Raw genomic sequence first — 17,364 nt, forward strand, 5'->3', positions numbered from 1 at the left:
CCATGTTCTCGGGTTTGATACCTTGAAACTTTATGGGCTTAACTTGCTTCTTTCAAACCAAGACATTCATGATTTTCTTCTTCCAATAAGAAAAGTTGTTTCCATCAAACTTTTCAATGTTAAGCAAAAAACTATCCGAAGTACCATTCTTTCGGTATCCTCGCCATAGGCCATGTATCTGGACAGACACTTCTGCTTTTGACGCGGAGTTGGTGGTCACATGACAATTTGTTGCATCAATCTTATGCCTAGTGGTTACTTTTGTCAGTTTATGCATTGATTTTGTCATGTCGGGTTTGAGACTTTGCTCCCCATACAGAAGAGACTCTTTCGGATTTTCTCGCAAGTCGACCATATGCGTTCTTGGCACACTTGAATGCTTTGGCCCAAAGTTCATATGGGTGGCCCTGGGCATAACAGACATGTGACATGACATGTTAATGCTAGCTCGTATGGTCCCATTGAAATAAGGTCTTGGATGTTGTGGTTGTGGAGCATAAGTTGTTGAAACAATGGGAGGGGTAGGAGCTACATGAGCGCGAGGACCCATAGGTGCATATGATCGATACACACTTGTAGATACTATTGTAGGCATTGGACCACCATGTAGTGGTGCTTTACTAATAAATGAGGTCCATGGCGTGTTTTTAGTGATGCCCATCACTGGGGTAGGCATGGTAGCCGTGGTGTCATCAAGAGAAAGATGAGTTGAACTTGGAAAGGTAAAATTATTGCTTGTGGGCTCAAATTGTACTAAGACCCCTGGCAAAACAACATATGGAGGATCCATCGGGCTTACCGGGGGAGTCTCCATCTGTGATGAAGCTGGTTGCTTAGCCTTCCCTATATCCAAGAATCTCATGAGACCCGTTGAAGGCATGTGGATCCCTTTGTTCTGCCTCTACAACTCAATAGCCCTATGGATGACATCACAAACTCTTGGTTGTTGATCCTCTACGCTAGTAGCACCCATTGTGGATTGTAGAACATCTAACCAACCCACGTGATAGGTGTGACATGTGTATAAGTCGGTTAAAGTCTCCCTTTGTAGTTCATACTCCCAATTTTCACTAAAAAATGCTCCATCTAGGATTGAGGTGCTAGGGGTGTCCTTTGAACTAGATGCAATTTGGCTCTCTATGGGTTGACCCTTGGTGGTTGTCAATTCAGCACTCGATTGCTCGACTAGCATGGATGTTGACATAGGGGCCTTCACCTTTAGCTCTCTTTATTGCTCTGCCTTGCATAAGATTTCAATTTCCTTTTCCCTAGCTGCAAGGATATATCGCTCAACCTCTTGCACTTCCACAAGGCTTCTACATCAGGTAATATAACTTCGGAGGGGAATAGCTCTGAAGAGTTAGGGAGTGCAGTGAATGGAATATTCACATGCACATTCTCCAAGAGCATGGCGTCTACGTTGTTCATGAATGGTGGATTTACTTCCCTACCTCCTTCATTTACATCGCTAGCTCCATGTTCGGAGTGAGTGGCTCTACTAAAAGTCTCTTTCAAGCGGCTAAGCAAGCTTGGCCCAGACCGTGGGCCCATGGCATACATGTCTTGGCTTCAACTATCGGGATTGGGCATCGGATAACCTTCCAAGATGTTGTAGTCAAAGGAAGAGTCATTAGATGCAATATGTGGGTCTTGAGTGGTACTACCTTGGGTTCCCGCCGATGAGAGTCTAGAGCCTAAGGTGGAGGAATAATGGGTGCCAGCATAAACGGAGATAGTCTCTATATGATCATCCTCTAGCACACGACCAGAGCATAGATGCATGTGACCTCAACACTCTAGAACTGTTGGTGAGTGCCCATGAAGGCCGCTCACCTAGTTTTTTGGGTATTTGTAACCCAAATTTACTCTCAATTTTTTTGTTTATATGGTCTTTGTTTCCCAACCAAGCCACAAAATATGGTGTGTGATAGGGTTAGAGGAACGTGTCGTGTTTTATAGCCCCCAATTTGATTACTTAAAGCCCTTGAAATCCTAAAAATAGTATTTTCCTAGTCGAAAAGAAGGCTAAAATTAGTAAGTCCAAAGAGCAAGTGTGAAGGGAAGGGTGGAGGATTTGAAGGACTTGTCCCACATGTCCTCCCTTCACTTGAGGGGCTAGTCTTTATATATATAGTAATGTCTATACTATATCATAAGACCAAAGACTGAGGCTTGGGCTTGGGCTTGGGGAAAGATCCAGATTCCTTCCTTTTAAAATAAGATTTTTTTCTTTTTCCCTTTTGTTTTTTAATTTTCTTTTGGTCCCAGATTTTTTGAGCCTTTTTTTTAACACGCAAAAAACTTTTATGTGGTTAATGTTGCACGTGGCCGTCGAGCTCACGCGCGCACACAACTGCACCTGGCAATTCTGTCTAAGTTACCTACATCTAAAAATACTAATAAACACTAATTAGCACTGCACACACACTTCCTAACACAACAAACTCCACATTGTCTACTGCTCACTGTCTACTGCACATTACAAAACAACAACACTAACTAACAGACCTGCTAACCCCTGCACATTACAGAACTTAGCAGATCTTGTTGGGATTCAGGCCAACTGGCCGGACATCCCACTTACTACTAACCCATCTACTAACTTAACCATGTATACACTTATTCTTTAATACAATAGAATAAGGAGCTGCAACTGGATAACGTTGATGTGTGCTCCACCCAAAGGAGGTCTCTCTCTCTCTCTCTCTGCTCTCGCACTTGCACTCGCACACGCTTCCCTTGGCACCTTCAACTGGTATAAGAACAGGGTTTGTGCTTGCTGTCTTCGCGTCCGCGTGTGCACGCACTTTCAAAAGTGCAAACAGGTTTTTGATTTCGGCATCGGCAAATTCAGTGTTCCTGGAGCATTTCCATTAAGTGTCCTAAAGTTTTATCCCCCTTTCGAAGCTATTTGTGCAGTCGAAAGCTTCATCTGAGCTACGCTTCATGAGTTGTATTTTTCAACTCTACTTTTGCTACGGGTACAGGTACAAGACACAGGTGCAGGTTTTTCAGAGACTTTTTTGGGATGGTATATAGTCGTTTTATGGCTATTATGTGTTATTGAGATGGTGTTTATGGGCTGATTAGGAGCACTTTTTGGCATCGACATTGTCTTGGGTTTTTCAGGCATCCATCTCCTCACAAGTTCTTGCATATATACAGGAATTCTAGGTTTCTTACAGGTTGCAGTGTTTAGCATCAACACAGATTTCAGTGGGAGTATTTGATGCAGATATGCATTGTTTTGGAACTTTTGATAGTGCTTGAGCTCTTTTGAGAGCGGTTTTACTTCCACAGGGAAATGTTTACTGCTTGCACATTTTGTTTGGTACCTGTTTGAGCACGTATACTACACCTTGCAGTATTGTTGACAGTTGGATGAGTTGCGGAAACTGCCATATGTACCTTTTGTGGAGCCAATTTGGCTTGTTTTTGGCAGTCCCGGCCATTTCTGAGACTCGGTTTGGAGGCCCTTTCTGAGACTAAGCTAGTTTCTTGTCTGCATAACCTTTTGTGAGGGTCAATAGCGTGAGGTTTTCTTGAGCTGGGGGATTCTCGAATGTTGAGATCTTGTCGATGATACAGGTTGGTGGAGTACCCCTTTTTCGTGGCCTCGCCATAGGACATGTATAGAGAGGGCTAGGTGCATTTGACGTCGTGTTGGCAGTCTTGGGTCAGCTTTTGAATTTTTATACACAGTTAGTGGTTGATGCGCCTGCCTTACGCTTTGAGAGCATTACTTTTTATGCGTTACTGATCTCTTGTGACAGTTTTGGATTGAGATTCTGTCAGTTTTTCTGGGGGAACTTTGTCGAATTTTTTTGAGAATTACCAGTGTTTATCGCCATATTATCTTTAGCTTGCAGCCATGTCATCTAGTGGTGAAAAGGATATTTACAATATCCAAAAATTTGATGGGACGAATTTTGCTATCTGGAAAGAGCAGATTCAAGATGCTCTTATACAAAAAGGCCAGTTGGATCCTATCATGGAGCGCCCAGAGGGTGAGTATACAGATGTTGAGTGGGAGAAACTTGATGCTAAGGCCAAATCTACCCTCCATTTGCATTTGGCTGAATCTGTGTACTTTACTATAGTTGGAGAAAGGACTGCTAGAGATGTATGGGATAAGTTGTGTTCCAGTTATGAGAACAAAAGTGCCACTAATAAGGTTTTCTTGATGAAGAAGCTGTTTGACCTTTGTATGAAGGAAGAGGGCACTATTTCTACTCACATTAATGAGTTCAATATCATTTTCACTCAGTTGACCACTCAGGGTTTGGTCTTCGATGAGGAAATCAAATGTATCTTCTTGCTATGCATTTTACCCTCGTCTTGGGATACATTTTGTACTGTGATTACAACTCAGCACCTAGTACCGGTCTAGTGTACAATGACGTCCTTGGGAGTCTGTTTACCAAGGATATTCACAGGAAATCTCTCGAAGGCAAGAAGCATGGTGATGCGTATGTTGCTAGTGATAGACAGAGGGGTCGCACTCAAAGTCGTGCCAAAAGCAAGGAACGCGGGGGCTCATGTAGTAAGTCTCGGGGTTCTATGCGTAATGTCAAGTGCTATCACTGCCATAAAAAGGGGCATAAGAAGAAAGATTGCAGGAAATGGCAGCAAAGCAAGAAGGATAAACAATCCGGTGACACTTCTAAGTTTGATGATTCAAACAAGGGCAAAGCAAAGTTAGAGGAGATCAATGTGCTAGAGTCCTCAAATGCTCCTATTGTAGAGACTCTTCCAGCGGTTGTTATGCCACTTGACTCTGACGTATAGGTCTTCACAGCCGATCTACCTATCAAGGCTCTTGTTAAAGCAGGTGCGCAGTATGCACAGAATTAGATAGTAGATTTTGGTGCGAGTTTCCATGTGGCACCACATAGAGAGTGGTTCTCTACTTATTCTCACTCTTGTGGCAAAGTGAGACTTGGTGATGCTTATGAACTAGACATTGAGGGTGTCAAAAACGTCAAATTGCATCTAAGGAATGACATGCACTTTACTTTATGTAATGTCAAACATGTGCCCAAGTTGACTAAAAGCTTGATTTTTGTTGGTCAGCTTGATGATTTGGGCTACAACACCACATTTGGCAATGGTTCGTGGATAGTACGCAAAGGTAATCTTGTTGTACTCAGAGGTCAGAAGCATGGTACTTTGTATTCCATGCACGTGTCAAATGTTGGTCATGATTACATATCTATAGCCGAGCTGTCGTCTACTGAGTTGTGGCATTGCCGGCTAGGTCATATTAGCCAAAAGGGAATGAGAACTCTGACTCGTTTTGGCTACTTACATGTCTTGTCTTATGTTGACTTTCTTGTTTGTGAGCACTGTATCTATGGCAAACAAACTAGGTCCGTGTACTTACCATTGGGTCAAAAGCGAGTTGAACCTCTCGATTTAGTGCATAATGATGTTTGTGGTCCTATGTCAACCAAATCTCTAGGTGTTAGGAAATAAGACGTAGCTAAATAGATAATTGAGTAGATTACTTAATGGAGAGAGACAGATTTATATACACGAGATTCTAGAGTAGAGAGAGAGAGAGAGAGAGAGAGAGTACACACGATATACGTGGTTCACCCAATGTGGGCTACGTCCACAGGAAAGCAGCCACTCAATGGCTTTAGTACTTCAAAACAAGAAGTAGTTTACAAAGGGATTATACCCTTAATGGAGCTCCCGCCTTGCTTCACTCTCACCACCTCACACTCACCTTGTTGCATCAACTTCACACTATGAAATGTGTGTAGAAATGGCCTCCTTTTATAGTCCAAAAGGGCTGCCCTCTCTTATGAGAGACAGCCATGTGTAGCCGCCCTTGTGCGAATAAGTCCAAATCGGACCCTCCAATCCGCCCATGTGTGGCCGCCCTTGAGAAGACAAGTCCGCTTTTGAATTCGTCCACCGGCCATTGAACTCGGCCATCGGCCACCGGCCATTGACTTCCGACCACCAGCCACCGGCCATTGACTTTCGACCACCGGCCATCGGCCATTGACTACCGGCCACCGGCCAACCGACCGGTTGTTTTCCAACCACTTTCCGGCCGCCGTCCGGCCATAATATTCCGGCAAAGAAGAATATTCCAGCGAAAAAAAAAAGTCTCAGGGGCCTCCGTCCCCGAGGCCTTTAAAGTTGCCCATGATTCTTGTCCGTGAAAATTTTGGTTTCCGGTGAGTGATTTTCCTTCACGCACGATGGCTTCTCCTCATAATGGGGGCCTTACAAATGTGCGCTTTTACCACAGAAAATTACAAGGGTAAATCAGGCTCCATACTTAACAATCTCCCACTTGGAGACTGATCTCCAAACCAAACATGTGACTGCTTTCCATTCTGGCTTCTTATCCTTGAATGCCGATTGAAGATGAGCAAAAGCTCAACTTCTCCTTGTTGACCACCTTTGTAAACATGTCTGCAGGATTTTCACTTGTATGCACCTTTCCTAGCTTTAGTTGTCCCTCTTCCAAAAGAGTGCGTATGAAGTGATATCTCACCTCAATGTGCTTTGTCCTTGAATGAAGGCTGAGTTCTTCGCAAGATGGATAGCGCTTTGGCTATCACTGTACAAGACACAATTGTCTTGTTTGAATCCAAGCTCTTCTAAGAATCTGTGAAGCCATAGAATTTCTTTGCTTGCCTCCGTCATTGCTACATACTCTGCTTCCGTGGTAGAAAGTGAAACCACTTTCTGCAGCTTTGAAGACCAGCTTACTGCTGTGCCTCCAACCGTGAACACATAGCCAGTAGTGCTCCTTCGAGTATCTTTGTCACCTGCCATATCTGCATCAGCATACCCTTCTTAAAAAAATATCAGTTCAAAATACAAAGCATTTGTTGTTGTCCCTTTTAGATACCTAAGTATCCACTTCACAGCTTGCCAATGCTCTTTACCTGGGTTGTCCATGAACCTACTCACAACTCCCACTGCATGTGCAATGTCTGGCCTTGTCCAGACCATAGCATACATTAGAGAACCTACCGCTGCAGCATATGGAACTTTAGACATATAGGCTATCTCCTCTTGTGTCTTTGGACACATATCCTTCGTTAGTTTAAAATGACCAGCCAAAGGTGTAGAAACTGGTTTTGCATTTTGCATTGCAAAATGCAAAACCTTTCTAGTACCTTCTTGATGTAATCTTCTTGAGAAAGGTTTGCATTGCAAAATGCAAACCTTTCTAGTACCTTCTTGATGTAATCTTCTTGAGATAGCTTTATTGTCTTCTTCGTCCTGTCCCTTGATATTTTCATACCAAGTATCCTCTTTGCAGCACCTAAATCTTTCATTGAAAAATATTTGGACAGCTCCTCTTTTAGGTCTTTGATGTCCTGCATGTTAGCACTTGCAATCAGCATGTCATCAACATACAACATTAGGATGATGAATTTCCCATCTCCCAAATTCTCCGTGTAGACGCAGTGATCCGAGTTGCATCTTGTGAATCCATGATCCAACATCCATCGATCAAACTTCAAGTACCATTGTCTTGATGCTTGCTTTAAACCATACAAGCTCTTCTTTAATCTGCAAACCATTTTCTCCTTACCTTTTACTTCATACCCCTTTGGTTGAAGCATGTAGATTTCTTCCTCTAAGTCACCGTGAGGGAATGCCGTATTTACATCCATTTGCTCGAGATTTAGATCATGAGCAGCCACAAGGCTTAAGACAAGCCTAATTGAGTTCATTTTTACAATAGGAGAAAATATTTCATTGAAGTCAATACCTTTCTTTTGAGAAAAACCTTTTATCACAAACCTAGACTTGTACCTTTTCTTCCCACCTTCTTCTTCCTTTAGCTTGTACACCCATTTGTTTTGAAGTGCCCGCTTACCTTTAGGCAACTCAACCAACTCCCATGTTTGGTTGCGATGTAGTGAGTCCATCTCCACTTGCATGCTCTTCGTCCATTCTTCTTTGGATTCATGTTGCATAGCTTCTTCATATGATTCCGGCTCTCCAGAATCTGAGATCAAGAGATGGTTGAAGGAAGGAACAAACCTTTCTGGAGGTCTACTTGCTCTTGTAGATCTTCGGGGAATAGGTTGAGGCTCCTCATTTGGTTGACGTTGTTGCACATTGTCACCGTTTGCAGTCCTTGAGTCTTCACCGTCCTCAAGCTCCATGTACTCATCACCTGTTTCTTTTGTTTGTTTTCTTTCCAAGTAATCTTTGTACATATTTTGTTCGTTGAAAATTACATCCCTACTCCTTAAGATTTTACCATCTTCAGGATTCCATAGGCGATACCCAAAGTATCCTTCTCCATAGCCAATGAAGAAACACTTTTTGGACTTTGCATCTAACTTTGATCTTAGGCTTCCATCTATGTGCATGAAAGCCTCACACCCAAACACTTTCAGAAATGCATAATTCACCGGTTTACCTGTCCATGCCTCTTCTGGAACTCCCCCATCCAATGCCGTTGAGGGTGAACGATTGATTAAGTACACAGACGTACTTACAGCTTCCGCCCAAAGCTCAAGCGGTAGGCCTGCATGTAGCCGCATGCTTCGTGCTCGTTCCATGATTGTCATGTTCATCCTTTCCGAAATCCCATTTTGTTGAGGTGTCCTTGGGGTTGTCCTTTGCCTCCGAATTCCATTGCTAGCACAAAAGCTTTCAAAAGCTTGGCTGCAATATTCGCCTCCATTGTCGGATCTAAGGCATTTAACCTTGGTACCTGTTTCATTCTCCACAAAGGCTTTCTACCTTTGAAATATGGAAAATACATCGGATTTATTCTTCATGACATAAACCCATGTTTTTCTAGTCGCATCGTCTATGAATGTTACATAGTACAATGAGCCACCAAGTGATGGTGTACTTGCAGGACCCTAAACATCAGAATGAACCAACTCAAGTTTTTTATTTTTTCTTTCATTTCCTGATTTTTGAAATTTTACCCTCTTTTGTTTACCATAAACACAATCTTCACAGAACTCTAAGTCCACTTCTTTCAAACCTGGTAGAAGCTTCTTTGTTTGAAGGATTTGCATTCCTTTGGCACTCATATGCCCAAGTCGGTAGTGCCACACCACACTGTCAACTTCTGTAGTTGCTGCACAAGCTGAAGGTTGTGTGCTAACAGTACACAAGTAAAGTGTACCGACTTTTTCACCCTTGGCAACCACCAAAGATCCCTTTGAGATCTTCCACCGTTTGTTTCCGAATGCAATGTTGTGACCTTCATCGTCCAATTGTCCTGTAGAGATCAAATTTTTGTGAAGAGAAGGAACATGCCTAACATCTTTAAGCTTCCATTCATTTCCGTTAGCAGTTTTGACAGAAACTGTACCTTTGCCGACAATCTCACAAGCTTCATCATCTCCCAAGTATACATACCCAAAATTACCTTTGGTGTAGTCTTGGAAATGTTGCTTGTGTGGTGTCGCATGGAATGAAGCCCCGGAATCTACTATCCAGGAATTAGACACATTGTCTAATGAGAGAATTAGAGCATCTTGCTCTACTTCACCTGCCACATTGGCCTCCGATGTTGGCTTGTTGTCATGAGACTCTGTCTCCTTCTTCTTCTTGGACCAGCAATCCTTCTTGACGTGGCCCTTCTTGCCGCAGTTCCAACATTCAATAACTGACTTTGTGCGTGACTTGCTCCGCCTTGAGCGATCACAACCCTTTTGGTTTTTGAACCTCTCCTTAAGCCTTCCTCTTGTTTCCACTGATAGTGCAGCACTTGATGATTCTCCTGTGCTTCTCCTTCACATTTCCTCGCTTAGGAGAACACCCACAACATCATCAAACTTAAGAGTATTTGTGCCAGAGATAGAATTACTTACAGCCATCACAAGGCTGTCCCAACTATCCGGTAGAGATGATAGTATAAGGAGAGCTCGCACTTCGTCATCGAAATTGATTTTCACTTATCGAAGTTGACTTATGTTTGTGTTAAAGTCATTTAGGTGTTCTGCAACTGAACCATTCTCTGCCATCTTTAGATTGAACAAGCGCTTCATAAGAAATACCTTATTGGATGCCGATGGTTTCTCGTAGAAGTCGTCAAGTGACTTCATCAAGTCCTCCGTGGTCTTCATCTCCGAAACATTGAAGGCCACCGTTGACGCCAAGCTTAACCGGATTGTTCCCAGTGCCTTTCGATCAAGGACAATCCATGCTTCATCTGCCATTGTTGCGGGCTTCTTCGCAAGACCGCCTAGTGGCAAATAGAGGTCCTTCTGGTGGAGATAGTTTTCAATCTGCATCTTCCAATGTTGGTAGTTTTTGCCGTTGAACTTCTCAATCTTGAGCTTCCCTTCCTCCGCCATAACTCCCACTCAATTCAAGGAATCCTTTCCTTGAGATAATTTAGCTACGAGCAAACCTTGCTCTGATACCAGTTGTTAGGAAATAAGACGTAGCTAAATAGATAATTGAGTAGATTACTTAATGGAGAGAGACAGATTTATATACACGAGATTCTAGAGTAGAGAGAGAGAGAGAGAGAGAGAGTACACACGATATACGTGGTTCACCCAATGTGGGCTACGTCCACGGGAAAGCAGCCACTCAATGGCTTTAGTACTTCAAAACAAGAAGTAGTTTACAAAGGGATTATACCCTTAATGGAGCTCCCGCCTTGCTTCACTCTCACCACCTCACACTCACCTTGTTGCATCAACTTCACACTATGAAATGTGTGTAGAAATGGCCTCCTTTTATAGGCCAAAAGGGCTGCCGTCTCTTATGAGAGACAGCCATGTGTAGCCGCCCTTGTGCGAATAAGTCCAAATCGGACCCTCCAATCCGCCCATGTGTGGCCACCCTTGAGAAGACAAGTCCGCTTTTGAATTCAGCCACCGGCCATTGAATTCGGCCACCGGCCACCGGCCATCGACTTCCGACCACCGGCCATCGGCCATTGACTACCGGCCACCGGCCAACCGACCGGTTGTTTTCCAACCACTTTCCAGCCGCCATCCAGCCATAATATTCCGGCGAAAAAAAAAAGTCTCGGGGACCTCCGTCCCCGAGGCCTTTAAAGTTGCCCCTGATTCTTGTCCGTGAAAATTTTGGTTTCCGGTGAGTGATTTTCCTTCATGCACGATGGCTTCTTCTCATAATGGGGGCCTTACAAATGTGCGCTTTTACCACAGAAAATTACAAGGGTAAATCAGGCTCCATACTTAACACTAGGGACGGCCAACTATTTTGTGACATTCATAGATGACTCTACTCGAAAGGTGTGGGCATATCCTTTGAAACATAAGGATCAAGTTCTTCCTGTGTTCCAAAATTTTTTAGCACTCGTTGAGAATCAGTCTGGCAAGAAACTCAAGAGGTTGCGGACAGACAACGGTGGAGAGTATGTCTCCAAGGAGTTTGACAATTTCTATTCAAAAAGGGGTATTGAAAGGTAGTTTACTGCACCATACACACCAGCTCAGAATAAAGTTGTTGAGCGCATGAATCGTACGATTCAAGAAAGAGTCACAGCCATGCTTTCTAGGGAAAATCTCAGACAAGGCTTTTGGCCAGAAGCCGTCTTGACTGCAGTGCACATTATAAATTGTTCGCCTAGTACACCATTAAATTATGAGATTCTAGAAGAGTTATGGTCTAAACGTAAGCCCCACTATGACCATCTATGTGTTTTTGGTTATGAAGCTTATGCTCACGTGCCTAAACAACTTCGACAGAAGTTGGAGCCAAAGTCACACAAATGCATTTTCATTGGATATGGTGCATGTTAGAAGCTGGACACACCCCACGGCATCTAACTACTCGGAGGACTATTATTTTTGTAATTATTCATTCATTGAGGAAAACTCGATTTTTCACCTTGTAAATATTGGGACTTACAGAAGTTTCCAGATTGTATCCCAGTTTTGATAGTTAGATTGAGTAGATGGTTGATTTTGGAACTTTAGGGTTTGAGACATTGTAAGGTATATATACCACTTTTTGACCTTAATGAAGGACCTTTTGTCATTTTAAAACAAGTTTGAAGTTTGTGAGTGAGCGTACTGTGTACGAGGGAGAGAGTGTGAGCTTCATCTTGACGCTACGTGTGCTACGATGGTCGAAATCGAGTGCAGAGAAGTGCAACGTGTTGCCCCCGACTAGAGCTACGAGCCGATACCAACATTGCGCGCGTACGGTCCGGCTTTGCGAGCTCCTTCTACTAGCTTCATCGGTTGTTTGGGTGAGCATACGTTGTCCAATTTTGCATTGCAGCATATCCACGCGTTCACATTGAGTAGAACTACACCTTAGGCACTTTAGATTTTGGAAACGAAGACCTGCAGATTTCGGCCAGACATCCTACGTGTTTCTGCACCAGGTGTTTTGGGTCGTGATTTTGGTGCATAGACCTTAGGGAGAGCAGCCTATTGGTATTAGTAGGGTCTCCTTCAAGTTCTATGGTGTTTCGAGATTGTTTAATGGGTGTTCGGCTCTAGAAAGCGTTGTAGGAAGTTTCCTCTTTTGCACTCTTGAAGGCTGTGACTTAGACAATTGGTAGAGACCTCTGTAGGAATTAGTTAGGAGTCGGTCGAGTGTAGGTTGACACCTTATGCTTGCTTCCACGCGCCTGCGGGTCGAGCTTCGTCCTTAGCTGACATTACATGTTAGGTGAGTTCTCGCTGTGCTGACGTCCGTCGCAGCGTATCCGTCCAACAGTGCAAATGGAGAGATGAGATATTGTCTCTGGCACCTGAAATCTTGTCGCGTCATCCGTAGTTCAGATGTAATCTTCAATGAGTCGAAGATCCATAAACAACCTATCAAGGAAATAGAGATTCGGAGAGTCACTTTTGAGGATGTTGCCTCAGAGACAGTGAAATCAACTCAGCGGGCTAGTGATGTACTGTTAACCCTCACGGCTCACGGACACCCTATCACCTACGACGGACGTTGTAGTATTTACTTGTAGAGTCAGGTATCGGGCTTGGCGGTCCAATAGGAAAAGTGTAAGAGTGATCACCGATGAGAGGCGCACTCTAACTGGAACATTCAAGGGATTAGTTGGCTAAGCATAGGCGCCCAAGTGTGAATGGGGCGAGCTTATATAAAAGTCAAATAAACCTAAAATTCACTCATTCTCTCATTTGTGCAATTGAAGAGTGCTCTTGCTCCATCTCCATCTTCTTCTTCTTCATCTCCTTGTGTGTGTGTGTGTGTGCGAGAGAGAGAGAGAGAGAGAGAGGGAGAGAGAGAGAGTGTGTGTACAATTGAGCATTGTGACGACAGCACGACGGCAGCGAGGCGGTTGAGCGCGGCGTAGCGACATCTCCCTCTTCTTCATAGCGAGGAATCCTCCACGAAAGCAAGCGTAGAGCGGTGAGTGACACACCATCGCCATCTTTGAGCTTACTAGTTTAGGCTTGTTGTGTGATTGGAGCCATTTGTGGCTCGCACACGGTGTATCGGCAAGTTCCTTGCATTGACACGTGGGACATACGTGCACATTTTTGGCGCCGTTGCCGGGGAATGCCATACACTAAACTTGAATGGCACTCTGTGCTTCTTTTGTGGTGCAATTTCAATTGTAGGAAAGGTAGGGAAGGAGTGTGTGTGTGTGTGTGTGTGTGTGTTGAGAAGAAGGATTTGGTGTTGTACTGTGTTTTTTTTTTTGTTAATGGAGTTTTCAAAGGTACTGTGTTTATTCTCTGTGTATTAAGGTTGTTAGTTTTCTTCGTTATTGGAGTTTTCAAAGGTGCTGTGTTTATTCTCTGTGTATTAAGGTTGTTAGTTTTCTGTGTACAGTAAGTAGGAAGTAGATCTATGATAGCTGATAGAGTGTGTTAGTGTGTAACAGTAGGTGTATTAGTTAGAAGTAGGTAGATAGAGTATGTGTGTGCTCTCGCGTAGGCCGCGGCGACCTTATCCTTTATAAAAATAAACAAAATAATTTTAAAAAAAATTAAAGGTAGGACCGGGATCGGAAATATCTCCCAAACCCAAGCCCAAGCTCACGCTCAGGCCTAGGCCTCAGTCGCCTTTTAAAATTACGAATTTTAGCTTCACACGTAGCTAAAAATCAATTTTTTGAGGACCAACGGAACTTCAGATGCCCGAAAATTGTGTTGTAAAGTACACAACGACCCTCTAGGTGATACGCTCATTTCGAGCTATCACACACTTTAATAAAAAAAAATCAAACATTAAAAAACATTAAAAACGTAAAAAACACGAGTGAAAACGGACGCTTAAAAAAGGTAACCGGTTAACCTTCGAGGTTATTCGCCGACGCTTGTAGGGTGCCAAAGGTACATGCATCTGTGCTCTGGTCGTGTGCTAGAGACGGAGCAACTAGAGAGAATTTCGACTTACATGAGTTCTCAATATCCACCTACTTTAGGTTCCGGGCCCTCGGCGGGGACCCAAGGTAGTACAAACCAAGACCCGAACATAGCAGCTAGTGACTCTTCCTCTGACTACGACGTCATGGAGGGTTTCCCAATGCCTAATCCCGATAGCTCAAGCCAAAACATGCATGCCATGGGCCCACGGTCCGGGCCGAGCGTGCTTAGCTGCTTGAAGGAAACCTTTAGTAGAGCCACTCGCTCCGAACATGGAGCTAATGATGTAAATAAGGGGGGTGGGGAAGTAAATTCTCCATTCGTGACCAACGTAGACCCTATGCCCTTAGAGAATGTGCACGTGAATACTTCATTCAGTACACCTCCTGACTCTTCAGAGTTATTTCCCTCCGAGGTCATATTACCCAATGGTAGAAGCCTTGCCGAAGTGCAAGAGGTTGAGCGATATATCCTTGCAGCGAGGGAAAAATAGGTCGAGAGCTTACGCAAGGCGGAGCAACGAAGAGAGTTGAAAGCGAAAGCCCCTATGTCAATATCCTTGCTAAGAGAGCAATCGAGTGCTCCTGACTTAGCAACCACTAAGGGCCAACCCCTAGAAAGCAACATTGCATCTAGCTCAAAGGACACCCCTAGTACCTAAATCCTAGATGGAGTGTTCCTAAATGAGAACTGGGAGTACGAACTACAAACAGAAACTCTGACCGACCTATACACATGTCAAACCTATCACGTGGGTTGGTTAGATGTCCTACAATCCACAATGGGTGCTACTAGTGTGGAGGATCAACAACAAAGAGTTTGTGAGGTCATTTGTAGGGTCATTGAGTTAGAGAGACAGAACAAGGGGATCAACATGCCTTCAACGGGTCTCATGAGATTCTTAGATACAGGAAAGGCTAAACAACCGACCTTATCGCAAATGGAGACTCCCTCGGTAAGTCCGATGGATCCTCCATATGTTGTTTCGCCAGGGGTCTCAGTGCAATCTGAGCCCACAAGTGATAGCTTTACCTTTCCAAGTCTAGCTCATCTTTCCCTTGATGACACCACGGCTACCATGCCTACCCCAATGATGGGCATGCCGAGAAACACGCCATGGACCTCATTTGTTAGTAAAGCGCCACTACATGGTAGCTCAATGCCTACAACAGTACCTACAAGTGTGTACCAATCGTATACACCCATGGGTCCTCGTACTCATGTAGTCCCTACCCCTCCCATTGTTTCAACTACCTATGCTCCACAACCACAACACCCAAGTTCTTATTTCCATGGGACCATACCGGCTAGCATTAGCATGTCACATCCGACGTCTGCTATGCCTAGGGCCAAACATATGAACTTTGGACCACCACATGGCACAACATCGTACCCAACGTGGAACCCAAGGGCTTCCTATGCGCCAAGCCCGATGCCAATACCTACTCCACATGTAGTCTTTGGAGCACCTCCACCCACGATACCTGCTCACTTAGGTGACTTGGCAACATTTGCTCAAGCTATCGGCCGATCTATTGCTGAGAATATGCGTAACGCGCCTGATAGAGAGCCTAGAAGTAAGGCAATACAAATAGCCAAGCTCACACAAAAATTTAGTGGAGACAGGGATGTGAGAAAGCATATCGAAGTGTTTGAACAAATATGCGATTCTTTAGGAGAACACAATGACCTACATAAGAGCAATGCTTTAAGCCTAACCTTAAGTGGAAAGGCTGGGGATTGGTATAGAACCCTAAGGGTGGAAGAAAAAACGATTTACCCTACTCTTAGGAGATTATTCTTAAAAGAATACATACGAGAGGGAGTACTTTGGGGTGTAGCCTCTCAGCTCCAGAAAGCCCAACGAGAGGAAGGAGAGTCGGTGAGAGACTTTATTAGTCGCTTGAAGCATTTGAATTCTCGATGTAATCCAAATGAGCGCTTCAACAATAACCAATTGCTTGATAGATTCATTAGGGGATTACGACATGAGGATATCTACAATGGCTTAGTCATTAGAGGTATCACCACTTGGGAAGCAGTCACCACCAATGCGATCCAATTGGAGGATAATTTAATGATTCAAGGAGAAAGAGTGTCTGTTGAGCCTAAATCTATTAGCTCGCAAGCATCAGGGCATCAGCCAATGATCCTAAAGCCTATTGCTAAGGAGCCAAAGATATATGAGATGACTTTAGCAAATCTCACCAAGGCTATTCAAGAGAGTCTTAGAGACAATCGTGCTCCGCAGAACAATCATATGTATCCAAGAAGGGAGCAACAATGGTGCTCAGTATGCTATGGACCGCATAGTACTAGTGAATGCCCTACTTTTAGAGTAAAATTCAATGGGAATTGCAATGCATGTGGAAGGTATGGTCATCAAGGTAAGGATTGCATAGTATTTAAGCGTGTGATGGCCAATAGACCAACCTTAGCATGGACAGATACACCTCGAGTGCCTGCATTGATGCCGGCCCCGCTGGCCCCACCTCTTGAACAAACATCACAACACATGGTCCCTAGGGCCCAAAATGTTGTTCAAACAACACCTTTACCACCTCCAGCGCTAGGACCGCAACCACCACATCTGAGAATCACTTCTGTGAATCAAGTGGGTTGTGAGTCATCTATTGCTTGTTTGGAAGGCTGTGAGGAAGATATAGATCCTAATATTGCATATGGTATGGATGTGCTTGAAGAAAGTCCACAATACTACATGGAGGACTATTGGGGACAAGTCAAACCTGTATATCAAGTAGCTGCTCTTGCGGCAAGAGGCCAAAATATCAATTACACTGCTAAGAGACCACCTCTTCAATGCTATGAGTGTCGAGGCCCACATCGTGTAGCTGAGTGTCCTATTAGGCTACAAAAGAACGCCACACTAATGCAAACCAATCAAGCGAACACGTCTACAATGCCGATACTCATGTGTAATCGATGTGGCATAGATCATTTGATTGCCCAATGTCCAAATAATCCAAATGCATCGAAGATCACGCCATTAAACTTGATTGAAGTTACCGAGGAGCCATCACAAAGTATACCTATGGTACCAGTAAACGTACTCACACAATCG

This window comes from Adiantum capillus-veneris, chromosome 4 (assembly GCF_014529385.1).
Source record: "Adiantum capillus-veneris isolate H3 chromosome 4, ASM1452938v2, whole genome shotgun sequence".
Lineage (NCBI taxonomy): Eukaryota > Viridiplantae > Streptophyta > Polypodiopsida > Polypodiales > Pteridaceae > Adiantum > Adiantum capillus-veneris.